Source organism: Carassius carassius, chromosome 30, assembly GCF_963082965.1.
Source record: "Carassius carassius chromosome 30, fCarCar2.1, whole genome shotgun sequence".
NCBI classification, from domain to species: Eukaryota; Metazoa; Chordata; class Actinopteri; order Cypriniformes; family Cyprinidae; genus Carassius; species Carassius carassius.
Window position 1 is genome coordinate 10,187,536 of NC_081784.1, and position 21,616 is coordinate 10,209,151.

The 21,616-nt window shown below is 39.7% G+C and overlaps 1 pseudogene; it reads right to left on the bottom strand.

Annotated features, from left to right (window-relative positions):
• Window positions 1-4,233: 4,233 nt before the first annotated feature.
• Window positions 4,234-21,616, bottom strand: part of LOC132110299 (retinol dehydrogenase 14-like) — a 35,072-nt pseudogene continuing 17,689 nt past the window's right edge.

The window sequence follows — 21,616 nt, forward strand, 5'->3', positions numbered from 1 at the left end:
TAGTATGTAGGCTCTATTGTGAGCCTCACTAATTGTGTCTAGCATTTAGTGTCGAGTCTCCTCTCATTTTAGAGAGTCGTTATGTTGAGACCTTCACTCTTAAGAGCTCCTCAGCTAGGTTGGGTGTTGTTAGGCTTCCTCTCGTTTAAGAGTTATTCGGCTGAAGCCTCCACTCCTCATAGCTCTGCTTAGACAGCACTATTGGTTTGTAGGTTCCTTTTTTGTGAGCCTCGCTAATTGTCTTTAACGCTGAGTGTTGTCAGGCCTCCTCTCGCTCTAGAGAGTCATCATTCTGAGGCCTCCATTCTTAAGAGTTTCTCTAAGAGGATTGAGTCCTAGGCTTCCTCTTGTTTTAGAGAGTCATTCTGCTGAAACCTCTGCTCCCCAGAGCTCCGCCTAAGCAGCAAGGAGAGTGTAGGCTCTTATGTTGAGCCTCACTAACTACATTTGACACTGAGTGTGGCTAGGTCTTGATAGACAGTATGTTGAGTAGGTTTGGCCTCCTCTTGCTTGAGAGAGTCATTCTGCTGAGTACTCCGCTCACCTGAGCTCTAGCTAAGCTTGTAATCAAGTGTTCGGCCCTCTGTGGGGCCACCTTGATGGACATTCTTGAGTAAGTTTGGCATCCTCTCGCTTAAGAGAGTCATTCTGCTGAAGCCTTCGCTCTACTGAGCTCTAGCTAAGCTTGTAATCAAGTGTTCGGCCCCACCTTGATAGATGGTCTTTATGTTGAGCTTCGCCTAGGCAATAAAAGGAGTGCAGGCTCTTTTATTTTGAGCCTCGCCAACTGCCTCTGGCATTGAGTGTAGCTAGGTCTCCTCTCAGTTTAGAGAGTTGTTATGCTGAGATCTCCACTCTTAGAGCTCCAGACTTTGGCGGGTGAGTTAGTCTATGATGTTTGGAGCTTGAGCCTGCAGTAAAGCCTAGCTGTTCCTCAAGTCCTGACTTGGGGAAACCATTACCTAGGCACTTTTCCCTCAGCATGGCGGCATTGGTATAGCGTTCCCATAGCGCCCTCTAGAGGATGCAGCGAGGAGTTCCCTTTCAAAAGGGAACGTCTCAGGTTACGCATGTAATCATGGTTCCCTGAGAATAGGGGACGAGACGTTGAGGATGATGTGTTCTACAATTGCCCTTTCTAATCTGCAGTCGCTCATTTTCTTACGTCATAGGCTTCCGCCTGCAAATGTCAAGTTCATTGTCATTATTTCATTCATGCTTCAGACACCGGTCACGCTGACAGAGTTCCCATAGCACCCTCTAGAGGATGCAGCATCTTGTTCCCTGTTCTCAGGGAACCATGGTTATAAAGTATGCGTAACCTAAGAAGTTTTTTTTTTGTCAAGAATCTCTTGGATTTACCAGACTGGTCCGCTTTTAAATCCACACTTAGACCCCAGGAAACCATCCAAAATGCATTCCTAGTGCAATCTGTGAAATGTCTTTAGTTAGCAGTTTAAGTTTGGCTTCAGGAAATCTACATGTTTCCCATGAAGAGATTTACACCTCAGGAATCATTTCCATGTGTGAATAATGTGATCGAATAATGATGAAATGTTTTCCTTATCCTGCTACATACCAAAATATTTCTCCAAACCCAGAGAAAAACTCTTTTTGTTTTGAAGAGTGTGTCAAAACACAGGGCTCCACCTCAGGGGAAAGACTTTACCATAAGTCTGTAAGCACAGAACCCATGGCCAGGTCACTGCTCCAGAAGACCAGGCAATCAATCAAATTACCTGCTAAAATAAAGAATAATAAATAATTTAAAAATATGTTTTTGTTCACTACTCACTCAGCTTCTGTGCCAGCAGATCTGTATTCATACCATAGTAAGTGTTTTCTCTCATGCTTTGAAAGCTCCTATGCAGTCACTCGGAAGAATGGTTTAGGCTGGGCTGAAAAAACAAAGGTCACAGGTTTGATCTGAGGTAGGGGCAAAAGTAGGGAATTACCAGAGTCACAGGCCCAACAGTTTAGCAAAACCATTATTCTGTGGGTCTCAAGCGTGTTGTATTTTTGACGTTGTTTTTCAGTACACCCATTTATGATGATGTATTAATCATTTGAGTGCCAAATAAATTTGTTAGCTGACAAAAAGTTAAAATAAAATAAAATGATTCCAACAAAGTCTCCTAATTCTTGAATTAAATAATAAACAATAATAATATCAAACAATATTTATTAATTCAAAACTTGTTTATATGTATATTTAATTACACGGTGTCAAAAAGTTTTAAACTTAAATAATAATTTAACAGCTCTTGTCAATTTTAAAATTATTAGCCAATCAAAGAAATCAAACAAGGCTTTTGATTAAAGCGTCCCACTGGATGTTCTTGATGGTGCTAACCTTAGCTAGGTAGTAAGTAGCTAAACTTATGATCATGTTTTACAAATGTAAAAAAAAAAAAAAATCAAACGACCGAAAGTTATATAGTGTGACTTTTTGTCAAATTTCTAATTAGAAAATATCAGTTGACATGTGGCTAAGCAATTCATAATTGAGTGTGACGACACTGATTTTCGACATATTTGACATACGATTAAGAGTGAATGTGTGCATATTTAAATATTATCTGCAAATATTACAAATTAAATTAATCTAATTAAATCATAAGGTCATTTAATTAATTAAAATAAAAAGTACCCCAATCCCCCAGTTGTGTCACATGTGAGTTCAGTAAGGCCTTTGAGTGATTCTGATTCAAACTGCTAACTCAGACAGTGCGTTCGATCCTTCGTTTCATTATTATTTTAGACTCATAAAAATAATCTTTCATACGAGTCAAGTGTTCACTGTCTCATGGTGTTTTAGTGACATTTCTAATTGTTAACAAATATCAAACGTAACTTTTAACATTTTAGACATTCTGGTCCCATCAACCTGGCAGTGTTTTCTTACGAGGTGGAAACTCTTTACTGTGTAAAATAACATGTATTAATATCTCCCTTCCTTCCTTCCCTCTATCACAGAAAACAAATATGCAGGATAATAAACAAGAGAGGAGTTCTGTGTTTAAGTTGGACGGGATGTCTAGCACAAACGGTGGGAAAGGATGCTGACTGCAGGTTTGTATTCGGAGCAGAGCTGAGGTGAGCAAAGCAGCACAACCAGAGAAATGCTTTACCTAAAGCCAAAACCACAAGATAAGATAACAAGGGCTTTGTCATGAATTTCTATAAACCTTTGGGTGTTTGTTGCGGGATATTTTGTCTTCTGGAGGAGGAAAAACAGGATGAAATAAAAAAAAATTAGGAGGTGAAACAACTTAATGTGATTGTAATCAAAGAATCACTTTGTTTAGCAGCTTGGCATGCTGTCGCTGATGTGGTACCGTTTCTAAACGCATCATTAAAGCCATTAACTTTAATGATTTACCAAATTTTCTTTGTTTTAAATACAGTCTCCAGTTCTACAGCCAAGCGCTCTGAGACCTCCTGTTTCACAGGGAGCTACCAGATGAATGCTGGGATATCTTTGGGGCTTTCTGGCTGATCAGAACATACTCTAAATGATCCCGAAAAAGTCCTAATGGCAAACACAGGTGGGAAAAGCATTACAAGCCCATCAGAGCTGCTACCATTCTCACAAAGACAGCTAAGGCTAAGAGAAAACATTCAAGGCAATCATGATGAAGTGGGAGAGAGACGCAGTGTGAGAGGAGTGTGTACTTTCTTTGTGAAAGCAAGTAGTTGAATTGTACTGTAACAACTCCTAGAACGGTTAATTAGACAGTAAGTGAACTATGAAAGCAAAGAAGGCTTTTGTCCTAATTCCACATACGTTCTGTTAATGAGCCTCGCAAAAACAACCATCAGACTATTTTTCAATTAAGTGAACCTAGTTGAGCTGTAGTTAAAATCTGAACAATATCATTTGTAAAGCGTGATATTTATTTATTAGACCAAGAAGGTTCCCCAAAGCATTTCCTTTTTCAAATAAAAACACAAAAACCAAAGAAAAGGTGCTGCATGATTATAATGATAAACGCCCAGAATTTAGAATGTTTAACAGTTTATAATTACCAGTACCACACATATAGTCAGAAATACTGTCAAAATAAATAAGTATTTTAGAGACTTCTTATGAAAATAAAATAAAAGTTTCCCTGTGGGAATTTAGATATACATTTCTTTATTTCCAACAAGTAAAACATAAATTGTAATTGAAAAAAAAGGCCTGCGCTTAAAATGTTTTTCTTTGTGCAGTAACATTTTAAAAAGTATCACAGGTCAACATCTCAACCATTCAAATGCAAAGTATACAATAAAATATATAATCATAATAGAGATATTACTATACTTGCGTTGTTTAATGGATCTTTATTCAGTACTGTAGCTGTGAATGTCTGCTCACTGATCTTCAGTAACAGAAGTGCAAATCAAATGCAGTGTTAACTATTTTACTCTTAACAGCAGAAAAGTGTAACAATATAGCACCATTTAGTCATAATTATGCAATTAGAAATTCTCATTCATACGTGTACACATTTCCAGTCAAAGAAAGGGTTTAGTCTTTGTAAACTATTAAAAATTATTTGTGATGATTGAGTTAATAACCCATTTAGGTTGCATCTAGTCTTAACCAACATATGTGAACAAATTTAGTTTTGAAATCTATAAACCTGACTTCCCGGGATTAATACTAATTCAGGGACGCATGGGAAAAGGGTAACTGAAGATGACTCTGGATTATTTAACACACACACAAACACACAGTGTTAGTGTTGCAGCAAAACTAACAACCTGCTGGTTGCAACATTACAATTAGCTTTTCAAAGCACAAGTGAATAGGAATGGCAAAAACAGCTCCCTCCTGTGGATGTATGCATACATTTAGAATGTTTTCTTTCCAAAACAAGGTCTTTCAAAAATACCTGATGGTAAAGATCTCTATGTTTTATTTTCTCTGAGTTGTCGATTTTGAAATAATCATGGACATGTGACCTAAATTCTTACATCTGTGAGATTTCAAGTTGTGATGGCCACTAGAGATGTTCCGATACCCTTTTTCTCTTCCCGATACCGATTCCGATACCTGGGCTCAGGGTATCGGCCGATACCGAGTACTGATCCGATACCTGGGTGTGTATCTGTATATACAGCTGTATATACTACTAGCCCTGTGTAAATTTCTAGAATTATTTTATGGTGTGCTCCAGACTTATCCCTTGATAAAACATGAACAAATACATGGTTAACTACTGTATTTATTACAGTATTTTTATTATCTGACATGAATTTGACAGTAATATTATTTAATTTCTTAAGCGAAAAAGAACTTCAAATGCAGCCAAAAATCTAACACCGCAAACTAAAAAAGGTATTTTAGTATTTTAGTTTTACAATATTGGTGTATAAAAAACTGCAACAAATAAGTCTAGGAATATAAAAAATTCTATATTAATCAGATAATCTCTTTACAACAAAACAAGTAAAAAACAAGCAACCGTCTAGGCATAATTATTATTATTAATAGAGACGTATTATTACTACATAGAGACGTAGCTTAATCTACTGTAGGCTACAACAGTAGCTTAATATATTGTCAATTTACTCGCCATGAAGATCTTTGAGTGTCTGTGTTTATGATATGACAGTTTTCTCAAATGAAACGTTAAATTCTCATGAAGTGACGGTTTATGCGTTCATGTCCTCATATAGTGTCACACGGCAGAGGCCACAAAACAGCGAGCTCCCGTGCATCTGCGCCCGTCTCCCACAGAGATGTAGACTTTGCAGGAGTAATATTTAAATAGTATTTTGCAGTTTAATATTCACAGACACTAGTATATATATTCGGCTACAGTCTGGAGCCCTGCGCTTAGACTAACACGGAAGCGACTGAACGCAGCTGGGGGTAACGAATATACTCAAACTTACTACCGGTTCTACAGAGACGCTGGTATCATCACATTTAAAAATTTTCAGCACCGTCTTGGTCCCTAGTCGCCGTTTTACTGTCTGGTTGGTCCAGTCTGAAATACTGCTAAACAGCGGACATACTGCTAACCACTGATCTATAATATAGAAGCGGCTTCACTGTCTGTTGGCAGTTTAGAACGCGATGAGCGATCCAGTCACAACAGCTTCAGCAACGCAGCTCGAGACCCCCGTTCTCGCTCTACCGGCCGTCGCCCCGCGCTGCGGGGCCCGCGGCAGAGGATTACGGTGAGGCCGGGAGCCCCGAAGCCATCCTAGGAAAGCCATCTATGCATGCTGCATGACGCTGCGTCTGCACTACACACGATGGCTGCTTCATCGAAGCGCCGGTGTACGAGTTCCGCTGTGGCCGGGCTCTCACCTAAGCGCGCCGCTGTTTCAGTTCCAGAGATTGTGACTGTTTCAGCGTCTTTTGCAATGCGCAAGCCTGTACGGTTGCCCGCTTGCCTGCACACAAAGACAGTTATCACGGCTACCCAGATATTTCCCAAAAAAGGTGTAATTTCTGGTGTCCCGGCCACGGCCGATGGTGCTATAAATGTAGTGACGATGCCCACTGCTCAGTGCCCATCTCCACATATAAGCACAGCCCTTCACACAGGGCTCGCGCCCATAAAAGCATAGTAGACGTGCCCACTCCTCAGTGCCCACAATCACTATGTCACACGCGTCATGTGGTTTCTGTAAAAACAAAACCCGTGCACGCTCGTCCGGCCACGGCCGATGGTGCTATAAATGCAGTGACGATGCTCACTCCTCAGTGCCCATCTCCACATGTAAGCACAGCCCTGCACACAGGGCCTGCGCCCATAAAAGCGACTCAAGTCGATCGCGCACACTGCATAGTAAGCGTGCCCACCCCTCAGTGCCCACAATTACTATGTCACACGCGTCATGTGGTTTCTGTAAAAACAAAACCCGTGCACGCTCGTCCGGCCACGGCCGATGGTGCTATTAATGCAGTGACGATGCCCACTCCTCAGTGCCCATCTCCACATGTAAGCACAGCCCTGCACACAGGGCTCGCGCACATAAGATCGACACAGATCGGTCGAGCGCGCCGCATAGTAAACGTGCCCACTCCCCAGTGCCCACATACACTATGTCACATACGGCGCGTGGCTTCTGTAAAAACGAGGCACGTGCACGTACGCTCTGCACAGGCAGACAGCGAGTTGAAAGTGGTAAATGTCCACATATGCAGCCCACAGTTACTCGCAGACATATCGAGTCCCACGGGGCCTGCTCAGCCTTCCCCCAGTCGGTTAAGCGCCGGGACGGAGTCGAGGAGGAGCGATCTGCCCGCTGTGATCAGCGCGCTCCCCGCCTCAAATGCGCAGCACACCCGAGCGCCGCCATTGCCCAGTCAACAGAGCGCGCTTCGCATCCAGCCCTTAGCCATTCATGCAGATGCATGGTCAGCGCTTCCAGGGGTTTCGGATTGGGTGCTAGGCATTATAAAGAGAGGCTACTCGCTACAGTTTTTTTCGACGCCCTCCGCGCTTTCCAGCGCGCGTCGAAACTATGGTCAAAACAGAAGTAGCACACATACTTCGGGTCGAAATATCTAAACTGTTGAGCAAAGGGGCTGTAGAGCCTGTGTCTCAAGCTCAAAGCGAGGGGGGGCTGTACAGCAGATACTTTCTGGTACCCAAGAGAGACGGGGGTCTCAGGCCCATACTGGATCTAAGACAGCTGAACAAGGCATTGATGAAACGCAGTTTCAAAATGCTTACGACCAGGAAACTCCTCGCGCAGATTCGCAGAGGGGACTGGTTCATGTCAATAGATCTGAGGGACGCGTATTTTCAAATACAGATAGCGTCAAACCACAGGCGATATTTGAGATTCGCCTTCGAGGGCCAGGCATACCAGTTTACAGTCCTCCGTGGCTCCTCGTACGTTTACGAGGTGCATGGATGCAGCGCTCGCTTCTCTCAGACTCAGAGGCATGCGAGTGCTGGATTATTTGGACGACTGGCTGGTTCTGGCCCGATCACGAGCAGAGCTCGTGGACAACAGGGCCGTTTTACTCGATCACATCGAGAAGCTCGGCCTCAGTGTCAATTGGGCGAAGAGTTCGCTGAACCCCAGTCAGACGATTCTGTTTCTGGGTATAGTTCTGAACTCGTGTTCCATGACGGCGCGGCTGTCACCACAGCGCGTGATGGGCATTCAGCGCGCAGCGAGTTCTTTCCGCTGCGGCGCGACCGTGTCGCTCAAATAGTGTTAATTTCGTCAAACGAGACGATATATGTTCGTCAACAACCTTTTTTTTCATGACTAAGACGAGACGATGACAAGACTGCACCACTGTCCAAAAACGCTGACTAAGACTAAATTAACATGCATTATTGTTGACGAAAAAAGACGAGACGAAAATGTTTTGCATAAAATAAAAACTATTTAAAATCTAAGATAAAATCTCTCTTCATTTTCGTCTACAATCGTCTCTGCTTTTTCATCAACTGTTACGCCTTTAAAAATTCAGAACGAGTTTGCGGCTTCCCGCTGTTGCTCAAGTTACAGGTCTCATACTCCTGTTGCTGCCAGCCTGTGGCTGCAACACGAAACTGCTGAACACACAACACCTGAAGCGAACACGAGGGACGAGCGACGACGACATGCTTGGTCGAAGGAAGAGGCTCGATATTTGTGTGTTATCTGTTATCAAGAAATAAAATAGTGTGTGCGTAAAAAGAATTTGTCCATACACCGCTCAAAAAATACAAAATAAAAAAAAATTCCTGAGCGCAAGTTCACCGTCTAGGCAGGCTTTTTGTGTTAAATTATATTTCCTGTTGCTGCGCAGGCTCTTTTATTGTATATGACAGCTTATGTCCCGATGACCGGTCTTTGCATTACGATTAAAAGCAGTCTCAATAAAGTAAAAAATTGTGATCAGGTTAATCATTTTTGAATGTGTCTCCTAAATCAGAATTTGAAAACCAGACACATTTAACATTTGCATCCAACAAAAATCATTCAACAATGTATTTTGTCAGGTAATTATGACATTTAACCAATGTTTGAGATATGTGAAACACTTTTTTTTACTGAAATGTTTATCAGTAATAATGTGTTATTTTAAAAAAACACTAAAAATTTTTGACTAAAATTAAAAGACTTTTAGTCGACTAAGATACCTTGAGTTTTCTTTTGACTAAAACTAGACTAAAATGACGAGACTTTTAGTCGACTAAAACTTGACTGACAAAAAAAGATATGTGAATGACTAAATATGGCTAAAACTAACAAGGACATTTGGCACAAGACTAAGACTAAGACTAAATTAAAAATAGGTGACGAAATTAACACTACGCTCAAACACTGTCAGAAGATGCTGGGCCTCATGGCCTCAGCATCTCCGGCTCTGCAGCTGGGCCTGCTCCGCATGCACCCCCTGCAGTTCTGGCTGAAGACGCGGGTGCCGTGCAGAGCGTGGGCGTCTGGCCGGCGGCATCTCAAGGTCAAGGTCTGGCACCTTGGACAGCGAACGGCTGGTACCGATCAGGTGTAAGCCTGGGGACTTCGCCGAATGTGAAGATGGTGTCGACGGACGCCTCCACTTCGGGATGGGGAGCGCTGCTCGAGGGCAGACCGTCCTTTGGCCTATGGTCAGAATGGGAAAAGCTCCATCATATCAACTGTCTAGAAATGCTGGCAGTGGAGAACGCGCTGATGCGCTTTTGTCCCCAAATCAAGGATCACCACGTCTTAGTCCGTTCGGACAACATGTCTGTGGTGTCCTACATAAATCGCCAGGGCGGTCTCGGGTCCTGAAACCTGTACAGGCTAGCGGAACGCCTCCTGGTTTGGGCTCAGCGCAACGTGCGTTCGCTGAGGGCAGTGCATGTGCCTGGGCTACAGAATCTGGGTCCAGACAGGCTGTCCAGAGGCAATGTTCCTATGGGCGAATGGTCTCTACACCCGCAAACAGTCCGGCTGTTGTGGGAGAGATTTGGCAGGGGAAAGGTGGACCTCTTCGCATCCCACGAACACGCTCACTGCCCTGCGTTAAACTCGACGTCTGTATGCCTCGAAGTGGTCGGTGTTCTCCAGCTGGTGCACAGCTCGAGGTTATTCACCCCTTAGTTGTGAGGTGACGGAGGTCCTCTCCTTCCTACAGGAGCTGTTGGATAAGGGCAGAGCCCCATCCACGCTCAAAGTTTATGTGGCGGCCATCGCGGCGTTTTTCTGAAACGGCGCTCGGTCAGTTAATAGGAAGGAATGATTTAGTCATCCGGTTCCTCAGAGGAGCTAGGAGGCTGAATCCTCCCAGACCTCCGTCAGTCCCTATGTGGGACCTCGCGGCGGTTTTGGAGGCCTTGAAGGGTCCCCCTTTTGAGCCTATCCAATCAGTTAGCCTTCAGCATCTGTCGTTCAAGACAGTATTCTTGTTGGCTCTCGCTTCGGTGAAGCGTGTGGGTGATTTGCACGCACTCTCGGTGAGCCAGTCGTGCTTGGAGTTTGGGCCCAATGACTCAAGGGTCATACTCAAACCTAGGCACGGTTATGTGCCGAAATCCCTCAACACACCGTTTCGGGCTCAGGTTATTGCCCTGTCTGCCCTGCCGGTGTCAGGAGAGGATAGAGACTCGAGTCTTCTTTGCCCTGTCAGGGTTTTAAGAGATTATGTGTCTCGCTCTGCTGCCTTTCGGCAGACGGAGCAGCTGTTTGTCTCGTTCGGTGGACGTTCCAAGGGAATGGCTGTTTCGAGACAGACTCTATCCAGATGGATAGTTGACGCCATAGCGTTATTCCTAAGGGGGGCCTTTGAACCTCTGGTCAAATGGACCAAAATGACTTCTGTCCAAGTGAATTCAGTCCATCGCTTAACTCCATATTCATTTATATGTAACCCACACATTTGACTATCATGTTTATTCACTTATTGTGTATGTCTTTTTAATAACTATTGGATAGCTTAAGGATACATAATCATGTTTAGTATGTATGTGTTTGAATCTGTTAGCTTGAAACAGTTCTGACCATCAGTTATTTGTCAAATGTATCATATTCTTGTTATAGGAATCATGTCCAAAATTATACCCTGCAAGAGCGGGAAAATTTGGACAACGTGCTTGATAAGATAACATATGATTTATGATACCCCGAGCCAAGACAATATCTGATTGGTCAAGACAACATTTGAGGTGTGGCCAACAGGCCAGTTTAAATACTTAGGACACCATAAAATTTTGCTTTAAGTTGTTAGCTTTGCTTCTGCTACTAGTCATGCCTACTTTTAGCTTTTGCTTCTAGCCATGCTTTTAGTCATCACTGTTATTTGAGCGCGGTTCCAACGTGTTTCGTCCTGGAAGCCTGCTGCTACATAGCCACGATGAGAAGAAACACCACCTAGTCTCGTCAAACTTTACTTCTTTTCTTTTCCGTTTGAGAGTTTCGTGTTCTGAGTTAAGTTTTGTAACGCCGTGTCTCCGAGTCTGATCTCGAGTATCCATTCAACTTCAACCAGCCCACACAACTCCGCGTCTTCAGCCAACGCCCAACCAAGGGCTTTCCAAGACTGATCTTGGCTGAACTTCCAGCCAATCAGTGACATCGGGAAACCCCCTTTCAACGACAATTTTACACAGGAGACGCAAGTACTACCTCCAGACATGTACTGAGGAACTCAATGCGAGGGTTAATTAAGTGATTGATGGCTGTTCATGTCTATGCAATTTCACGTATTGCTGTAAACTTGGGGTTCCACATCTCCATTCTCTTAAACTCATCTTTCCCTAACTTTCGATCTTCTTGCAACTTGTGTGAGTGCGTGTGTTTATGTGTTAGATTAGTTTATATGTCTTAGATTTATCTAATAAAGCCTTATTCATATTGAAAAGAGAAGTATCTTGTGTTTTGTGCTTACAAGTTAATGTCTTAAACTGCCGATCTTGTTACTGTGCTAATTGATAGTGTTTTCACTATACTTTGGATATTAATATCCAGCGCAGATTTGATGTTAAACGGCTCGTTCAGTGAATCGCAGGGCGTCTCAGTGATCAGCCGTGAAACAGTGATTCTGTTCAAGAATGATTCTCTTTGAGCTAAATTGACCTGTTTCCCTTACATGTCTACAATACATAAATAAAGGCTGATCAATCACTGTTGATATTTCCAGAGACAGTACACCAAACTTTATTTTTTGTAATTAACATTTCAAAACAACACGCAAACACAGGCGGAGCGCCTTCAGAAGGATGGAGAACTATTCTAAGATCTTTTAGAGCTGCTTGGATTAAACACACTTTTAATGTTCCCTCTATTCAAAATACAATTATATATAATTTGTAATTTTTAGTAGCCATCATATGCTGTAAAAGATATCATCTATTACAACCTTCTGTTTGAAAAGAGCATTGTACATGTAGTGTATGTGTGTGTAGAAAAAAAGATAATACATTATAGAACAAAACGGAATTATATTAGCCTATGCACTTTACATATACATCACATTTCTCAATATGATTAACAATAAAGACTAATAATAAGGGAAAGAGGAGCATCACAAATAGCCTACATCGTTAAATCCCGTCCTACTGTAGATAAACAGAACATCTCCACTTATTAACTAACAATCATGTGCATCAAAGAAGCACAAATAAAGATATAGGTGCAAACAGAATACAGTGACGTCAACCTTGGTTTTGATAAGCAGTTTTTTTATGACACAGAACACGTTGGTGAAACTCATGCATCTAGCAAGAACTTAATACACAAAATAATCATATTGATTTAAGCATTTAACATTTATGAGTTAATTAAAATGTCAGTAATGAACAATACTGCACAAATTATAGCGATCACGAGGAAGGTCCTATTCTATTCCAAAAGTGTACAGTAAAGTGGATAGTGTACAACACCCCATCAGTTATATCAGAGACAATTTATAAGAGACATGCCACTTCCTCAATCCTCAATACAACTATATAAGGAAAACCCGTAACAGCAAAGATGGCGGCTGTATGCACATGTCCCGCCCCTCTCGCTGGAAAGCCAATCATCTGCTTTTAACAGTCAAGCCGGGAAACATTTAAGCCTATCGTCTGGTTCCACTGACGTATGCGCACAGTTGAGGAACTCTTGCGCATGGGTAGTAAAACTATAACATGTGGGGAAAAAGGCATTTTAAACATTATTTTGGGGAAAAGTCATCAAAATTTTCCAGCGATTTTTATCATATTTTACTGCTGTTTCTATACATGCAGTTTTTATGTCCCGGGTGACCAGTGAAAGTGCAGTTCTGACTCTATGCCCATTCATTTAGATAGGAGCCTTGTCTTGTTAGTCTGAAATAGCTGCCCGGAGGCATTGCCAAGATGGCCGAGTGGCACGACTTGGATAAAAGGACTTTGGTTATATTCAGGTCTATAGTGCCACCTGTTGGCGCAGTTTTGTAACTTATTAGAGAACAACTTTTGTGATGTCGAGATAACGAGAAAATTAAGTCATTATAATGGAGAAAACAACTTTTGTTATGTCGAGATAACGAGAAAATTAAGTCGTTATAACGAGAAAACAACTTTTGTTATGTCGAGATAACAAGAAAATTAAGCCGTTATAACGAGAAAACAACTTTTGTTATTTCGAGATAACGAGAAAATTAAGCCGTAATAACGAGAAAACAAGAAGGATAAAAATGTTAATGCATGGCTGCTTAGAACTTCCGTAGAAATAGGCCTTTTGTGTACATAGAAAAAGTTAAATCTTTGTTAGATCTAAAAGTTAGATCTTTGAGTTCAGCTCATGAAAAATGGGGGCAAAAACAAAAGTGTTGCGTTTTATAATTTTGTTCAGTGTGTATGTATATTTGTTTGTGTGTGTGTGTGTGTGTGTGTGTGTATGTTTGTATTTATGTACAGTACAGACCAAAAGTTTGGACGCACCTTCTCATTTCAAGAGTTTTCTTTATTTTCATGACTATGAAAATTGTAGATTCACACTGAAGGCATCAAAACTATGAATTAACACATGTGGAATTATATACATAACAAAAAAGTGTGAAACAACTGAAAATATGTCATATTCTAGGTTCTTCAAAGTAGCCACCTTTTGCTTTGATTACTGCTTTGCACACTCTTGACATTCTCTTGATGAGCTTCAAGAGGTAGTCACCTGAAATGGTCTTCCAACTAGGGCTGCAACTAACGATTATTTTGATAATCGATTAATCTGTCGATTATTTTTACGATTAATCGGTTTATGTACTTATATTTTAGTTTTGCCCATCTTTTCCCCAAGCAAATTATTAATAAAGGGTCTTTATCATTCAGCATAGATTTTTAAGAGATTTTAACCATTTTGCATTGTCATATCCTCATCAAAAATATACCTGGAGTTGTTTTATTATGTGTTAGTAATCCTTTGTCGAACTCTTCTGCAATCAAAACACTGACCCATACTCTAGCAAATTTCACAAGGAGATTTCAAATAATGTTTTCACCATGGCAGTCCTTAGAGCTCCTAAAGTAGTTTAATATCCTGAACAAAGCTTATTAAGGAATCTTTCAGAACATATTTTCACGAAGAATAAGGATAAAACAGAATAAAATTGCAGTACATAGCATTTTATTATTTACTGGGAAACAGCTTTATAGCTTATGCTGTGAAATTGTAAACAATCCTTCGGAAAAAAAAGTGCCAATGGCATGAAACCTGAATGGAAATCACATTTTAAAGTAAAATCCATCCAGGTTGTCCAGAAAAAATTTGGACACGCACAAAAAACCTGCTGTGTGAAAAAGAGCAGTGAATACTTAGAAAAAAAGTGCATTTCAAATATATTTTAACATTTACCTCTCTCATTCAGTCATAATTAGGCTGCAAGACTGAATTATGAACTGGTAAACGACAAACTGATCACAGAACATGTTTGTAAAGCTTTAAATGTTAACTGTTAAAAAGCAATGTTATCAGCTTTTACGACTAAACATTTGCAAACAACACTGTACTGGAGAATCTGCACAAATAAAAGTCTTAGGGGCCGTTCACATATCGCGCCTGAAAACGCTAGGCGCGCCGCTTTCTCCTTCTTTCCAAAGCGCTCGGGCAGTTGCGCCCCTGAGGCGTCTGCCTTTGCTAAGCAACCATGACGTGCTCTCTCCATGAAGACGCGGAAATTTCAGCAAAGGATAAATGGATTTGCAGCTCTAAAAATCGCTTGCAGTAGCTGATTTAAGCTAAATTTATTTCAAAATGGCAATCCATATACAACTATGATCAGCTGTTCCTTCATCTTGGCTGAGCTTTCAACGTTGTTACGGGAAAGGATGAAGCTGATTGGTTAGTTCTTGTCACATGACCCGCGGTGCGCTTGCGGCTCTCTGCAGTGTTGCCAGACGTACGATAATTATCGTATTTGTACGATAATTTTTACCTCTTTACGATCAATAATGAAAAATATCCCGTAATGTACGATATTTTCTGAATTTTATGAAAATTTTAATGATGGTAGTTGCAGTCATAGGGCTTCTTTTCTCATACACGAAATCAGCTCATTACAGACACTCTAAATGCGTTCGTGTGCACCTGAGGGTGTGTTAAGAATGCAGGAGAGTGCCCTGCTTTAAAGCCAACGAGCACTAGTTGCGGTCCATGACAGCAAGAACCCCTTCAACATCTGACAACACGCTGGATTCCGATGACAGCGGCTCAGATGTGGAGTTAACTGCACCACGCAGCAACAGCTAAATTCCTTCTTCACTGGACACGACAAAGCAAGTGTTAAAAATCATTTTAATATGCGCCGCGTCACAGAGAGTCACTGAAAATAAAGGGATAGTATTTTGTCCAACAATAAGCCTTGTTATCTATTATGGTAATTTGCAGGTCGTGTCAAAATGTTGTTGGTTTAGAATAGATAAATAACTCTTTTGACTAATGTACGATAATTTTCTTCCAAATATGATAATTTTGAACTTCTGGTACGATACTTGGACATTTCCAATCTGGCAACACTGGCTCTCTGAAAAGTTGAGATGTTTTTAACTCGATGCGGTGCGGATGCGCCTGGAAAAACGGGACCGCGTCGCTTACATTATGAGCGCGCATATCGCGCGCCTACATTGGAAATAACGAACTTGAGCGCGCAAAAGACGCGATATGTGAACATCCACTTAAAAAGTTCAGTAGTGCAGAGTTTACGGGTTACTCTTCTTTTTTGAAGGCTCAAAGTAAAGTACTCCCACATCCCGCTGAATGCTGCAGAGACGCTGTTCGGGAAGCACGTGACATAAAACGAGGCCAGCTATTGGCTATTCGCTACTTTACCTGCTGTACTGGCTGAGTAAAACCTCCGGTGGCTCATTACTGCCACACTTTGGTCACCGCAGATTTGAAATATGCACGAAATGAGCTGCTTACGGCAAATAAAAGTTTTTTAGCAACTAATCGATGACTAAATTAGTTGACAACTATTTTAATAATCGATTTTAATCGATTAAATCGATTAGTTGTTTCAGCTCTACTTCCAACAGTCTTGAAGGAGTTCCCCGAGAGATGCTTAGCACTTGTTGGCCCTTTTGCCTTCAGTCTGTGGTCCAACTCACCCCTAAACCATCTCGATTGGGTTCAGGTCCGGTGACTGTGGAGGCCAGGTCATCTGGCGCAGCACCCCATCACTCTCCTTCTTGGTCAAATAGCCCTTGATGCCTTCAGTGTGACTCTACAATTTTCATAGTCATGAAAATAAAGCAAACTCTTTGAATGAGAAGGTGTGTCTAAACTTTTGGTCTGTACTGTATATATATATATATATATATATATATATATATATATATATATATATATATATATACATACAGTACAGACCAAAATTTTGGAAACATTACTATTTTTAATGTTTTTGAAAGAAGTTTCTCCTGCTCATCAAGCCTGCATTTATTTGATCAAAAATACAGAAAAAAATGTAATATTGTGCTATATTATTACAATTTAAAATAATTGTTTTTAAATGTATTATACTTTAAATTATCATTTATTTCTGTGATGCAAAGCTTAATTTTAGGATCATTATCACATGATCCTTTAGAAATCATTCTAATATGATGATTCATTAACAAAGTTGGAAACAGTTCTGCTGCTTAATATTTTTTCAGAACATGTGATACTTTTTTAGGATACTTTGATGAATAAAAAGAAGAAAAAAAAAGAAAAAAAAAGATATTTTGTAATAACAATATACACTACTGGTCAGTAATTTGGGGTCAGTAATTTTTTTTTCTTTCTTCTTTTAAAATAAAATAAATACTTTTATTCAGCAAGGATGTGTTAAATTGATAAAAAGTGATAGTAAAGAAAATATATTATTAGAATATATATTATTAGATTTTTTTTTTTTTTAATAAATGCAGTTTTTTTTAACCTTTTATTCATCAAATATATTAGACAGCAGAACTGTTTCCAACACTCATAATAAATCAGAATATTAGAATGATTTCTAAATGATCATGTAATAGACTGGATGTTACATGTGACACTGAAGGCTGGAGTAATAATGCTGAAAATTCAACTTTGCATCACAGGAATAAATGAATTTTTTTAGAGTATATTCAAATAGAAAACTATTATTTTAAGTTGTAATAATATTTCACAATATTACAGTTTTTTCTGTATTTTTGATCAAATAAATGCAGGCTTGATGAGCAGAAGAAACTTCTTTCAAAAATAGTAATGTTTCCAAACCTTTGGTCTGTACTGTATATATATATATATATATATATATATATATCTTAGGGGTGTAACGGTACGCAAAAATCACGGTTCGGTACGTACCTCGGTTTTAAAGTCACGGTTCGGTTCATTTTCGGTACAGTAAGGGAAAGAAATGGAACAGCAGGTTGTTCATTACTATAAACTTTTTTTTAACAATTTGTTTAAACTTTTTTTTTTTAAATACTTTTTATTAAAATATATATACAATTAAAAAAGAATAAGAAATAAAATACTGCTGCAAAGTTCTCCACTAAATAAAATACTCTCAGTATACTCTCAGAAAAATATAAATAAATAACTATGTTTACAGTGCAGCATTACCAATCCCAGCTTGTAGGCCTGCTCATATTTAAAAAGTATATATAAATTTTCCAAAGTGTAAAGTTGCAGCATCAACAGTTTCAGTTTTTAGACCTGCTCAGATTTCGTTATTTCGTTGGACCGATCGGAATTAAGAGCAAAGGTCTGTTTAAATGCCGACGGGAGCTGCGTTTGAATTACAGTCATTTTTTTCCTAGTTGTAGTGATGTTCACACTCGGGTGATGCCTTTTGAAAACCTTAGGCCAGTGTCACACTGGCATATTGCACCTGTCAAACATAGTCTATTTTGCCGTCAATACTGTTGACGGTGTCCTTTATCAGTAGGCTTTATATTTATGCTCAACATGAAGTATAGATATTGTTGTCGTGAAGGCAAGATCCTGGTCTGTTGGCGGCTCATGTCACCTACATTAGCAGCAGCGCGCCAGCGCAGCGTCAGACACGATTCTGGTGTGTAAAGACACAGAAAACGCGAGGCAGGCGTCACGCAACTGACACACAGCAGAAACGTCACGCAGCCAGTGTGTACATATATATATATATATATATATATATATATATATATATATATATATATATATATACACACACACAGACACACACATACACTGGACATTTTTCCAGGTGTTCCTATGGCAAAAAGTGGTCCAATTTACCTAAATTCAGTCTATATTTTGTTTTATAACATTTTAAAATATAAACATATACATTTTTATATCTGTTGACCAAAAGAATGCGTTGGTATTTTTATATAACATATTTTTAATAATATGGTGTTTATTTTTTGTGTGTTTTATACACCGGCAGCGCCAGGGGGGGTCTTGGGGGGGTCTCAAGACCCTGCAAAAAAATGCTTTGACCCCCCATTTGACCCCCCATCCTCTTCCTGATTAAAAAAATAAATATATCCGGGATAAAGATTAAAAAATGTTTCTCTTCAAACTACGCAGAACAATAATAAATAATAATTATTTCGAAATTTATTCATACTCTGAACCGAGAACCGTTTCTCTCAGACGCATCCAATTCGAGAACCGAGGAGCTGATGATACTGCGCATGCGTGATTCAGTGTGAAGCAGACTGACACACAGCACGTCTGAACCAAACTGAATCATTTGATGATTGATTCTGAACTGATTCTGTGCTAACGTTATTAGCGCGGGTAAACCGAAGGCTTGAATGAAGGGCAGTCGTCGCCAATGACATTACATTGAGCGCAAAAGAACCGGTGAACCCTTTTTTTTTTCAACTGGTTTATTTGATCGAATTGTCGGAAAGAACCGGTTCACTTGAGCACCTGCCCCTCTGCCCCTTAAGTGCCCTTTTGTCAAAGCAAAGTTTCCTCGAATTTTTTTTGTAATAACATACCCTTTTGTGAATGCCTGCCCACGCCCAATCATAATATTAGTACAATTTATTAATTATAATTTAGCCGTAAATAAAATGACCAGTATGATGACCTTTCACCTGACGACGACGACCTCATCCGCATTTTTTAATTGTTAAAGGATATTTTCAACACCGTGGCAGCTGGTAAGTGGTGTTTCATTCTCAGCTAAGTGATTTTGATGTTTATTTACTTATTATTATTTTACAAGAACGATGTGATGTGAGAACATGCAGATATGTGGTTTATATTGCTGTGTGTAGCCTGCAGTGTAGAAGTAACACTAGCGTGCTGTTAGAGGGAGAAAAGTTACACAGGCATTGAGGGGTCTGGTCTTTTTTTATGTTATTTTACTAAACTTTTATTATATTACAGTACTTATTTATTTTTTTAACACGTTGAGTGCCTTAAAAATAATCATCACAACACTGGTAAGGCTTATTCAGATTTTCTAATTCTCTGAATTAACATTATAAAAACAATTCAGAAACTAATTAAAATATAATTATATTTTAAATGTGACGCAAATATTTTTTTTCTACAATAGCAACAGTGTTTACAACAGCAAGACCACTTTAGCCTGTAAACTCAATAATATCTCTCTGGAAATAAATGTAAAAATATCAATGTCAATAAAAAATGCATAATATACCTGACATCAAAGTGCAGTGTGAAGAATATGAATAACAAATGTACCCTTTCATTTGTTTACATTGCAAAGCTGTTCAATTTTAGACAACTACAACAGCAATAATAATATTAATCACTATATTCCAGTGTATCAGTTTTTCAATGTTTTGTATCAATATTTAAGGTGGACTTCTTGATTAGGTGCAAGAGTAGTAGTGATGGTTAAAATAATAGATTAATGCTGAAATAGTAAATTGAGCCTTTTTCCTAGATGGACAGAGAGTGGAAAGTAATAGATCAAATGAGGAGATGGAGAAAGAGGAAGAAAAAGAGGGAAATGTAGAGGCACAAGTGACAGAAAGAGAGCAGGGAACAGCAAGCCAGGAGACAGAGGCTGGTGAGAAAGAGGAAAATGTAGAGGCACAAGTGTTTTCTGTAGTTTTTACTATAACCGCTGTTCTTAATTAATCTGTAGAACAGAGAAGAAAAAGCCATCAGGTTGGGACAATTTAAAACATTTCAGTTTCTAATCCCAGAGCTATCATTATTTTAAACTTAAAATTGTCTTCTCTATTGTTTCTTTTTTAAACTGCATCAAAGCATTTGCTGCTGTATCAATACATAATCATCCATATCTATACGCGAATCAGCAAGGAATGCATCACAATATATTGCTGTATTGATATTTTGAACAGCGCCATTTAAAGCCTTGTTCCATGTGCCCCTTTTATACTTTGAGCACCTGCCCCTCCAAAGGTCTCTGCACGGAACTGCTCAGAGGGACTGCCAGCCATGTTAAAAAAGTTAACCGCTTAAGTCATTTGTGGATTAATGCGTATTGGAGACGCGAACCATTTCAAACAATTCAGTTCGATTTGGTGAACTGGTTCAAGAAGATCCGGTTACATCGAATGATTCGTTCGTGAACCGGATATCACTACACTTCAGTGTTTTGAAATCTCACACAACAGACACGGAAGAGAAGACAATGCTGAATAAAGTCAGTTTTTGCTATTTTTGGACCAAAATGAATTTTCGATGCAGTAATATGCAGTTATTAGCCGTACCCACTGTATTTTTTGTTGGTTTTCATGAGACCCCCCTTGAAATGACAAGGACCCCCATTGCCCCCCCCCCCCCCATTAAAATTGTCTGGAGCCGCCACTGGTTTTATAATTGTTTTACTGTTCTCAAACTCTGCTGAGACATGCTGTCACAAAAGGTTAATTTGTGTTCAGTGAACTATATTTTTCTGAGCAACAACAGTGACAATTATATTATAGATATGTAAAATAAAAACAATACACTGTACATACACAATATTGATATAAAATATATCTACCCTAAGAAATTGTCAACTATGTCAGGTTTCTAAAATGTTGCATGCGCGCGCAGTCACGTGCTCTTCATGCACATACAGTAAAAGCGCATGACGTTCGCGCACAATCGGTGCACTAGTTGCTACTCAAAAACAATTCGATCAAACTGTTATACGTTCCCTATATTTATATTTACTTAAGTGTTCTAAATATCTGAAAAGAGAAACAAGCGCTCTGTGCTTGGTTTTGGTGCAGTACCTTGATTATCTCTTCGCAAAAAATACGGACAG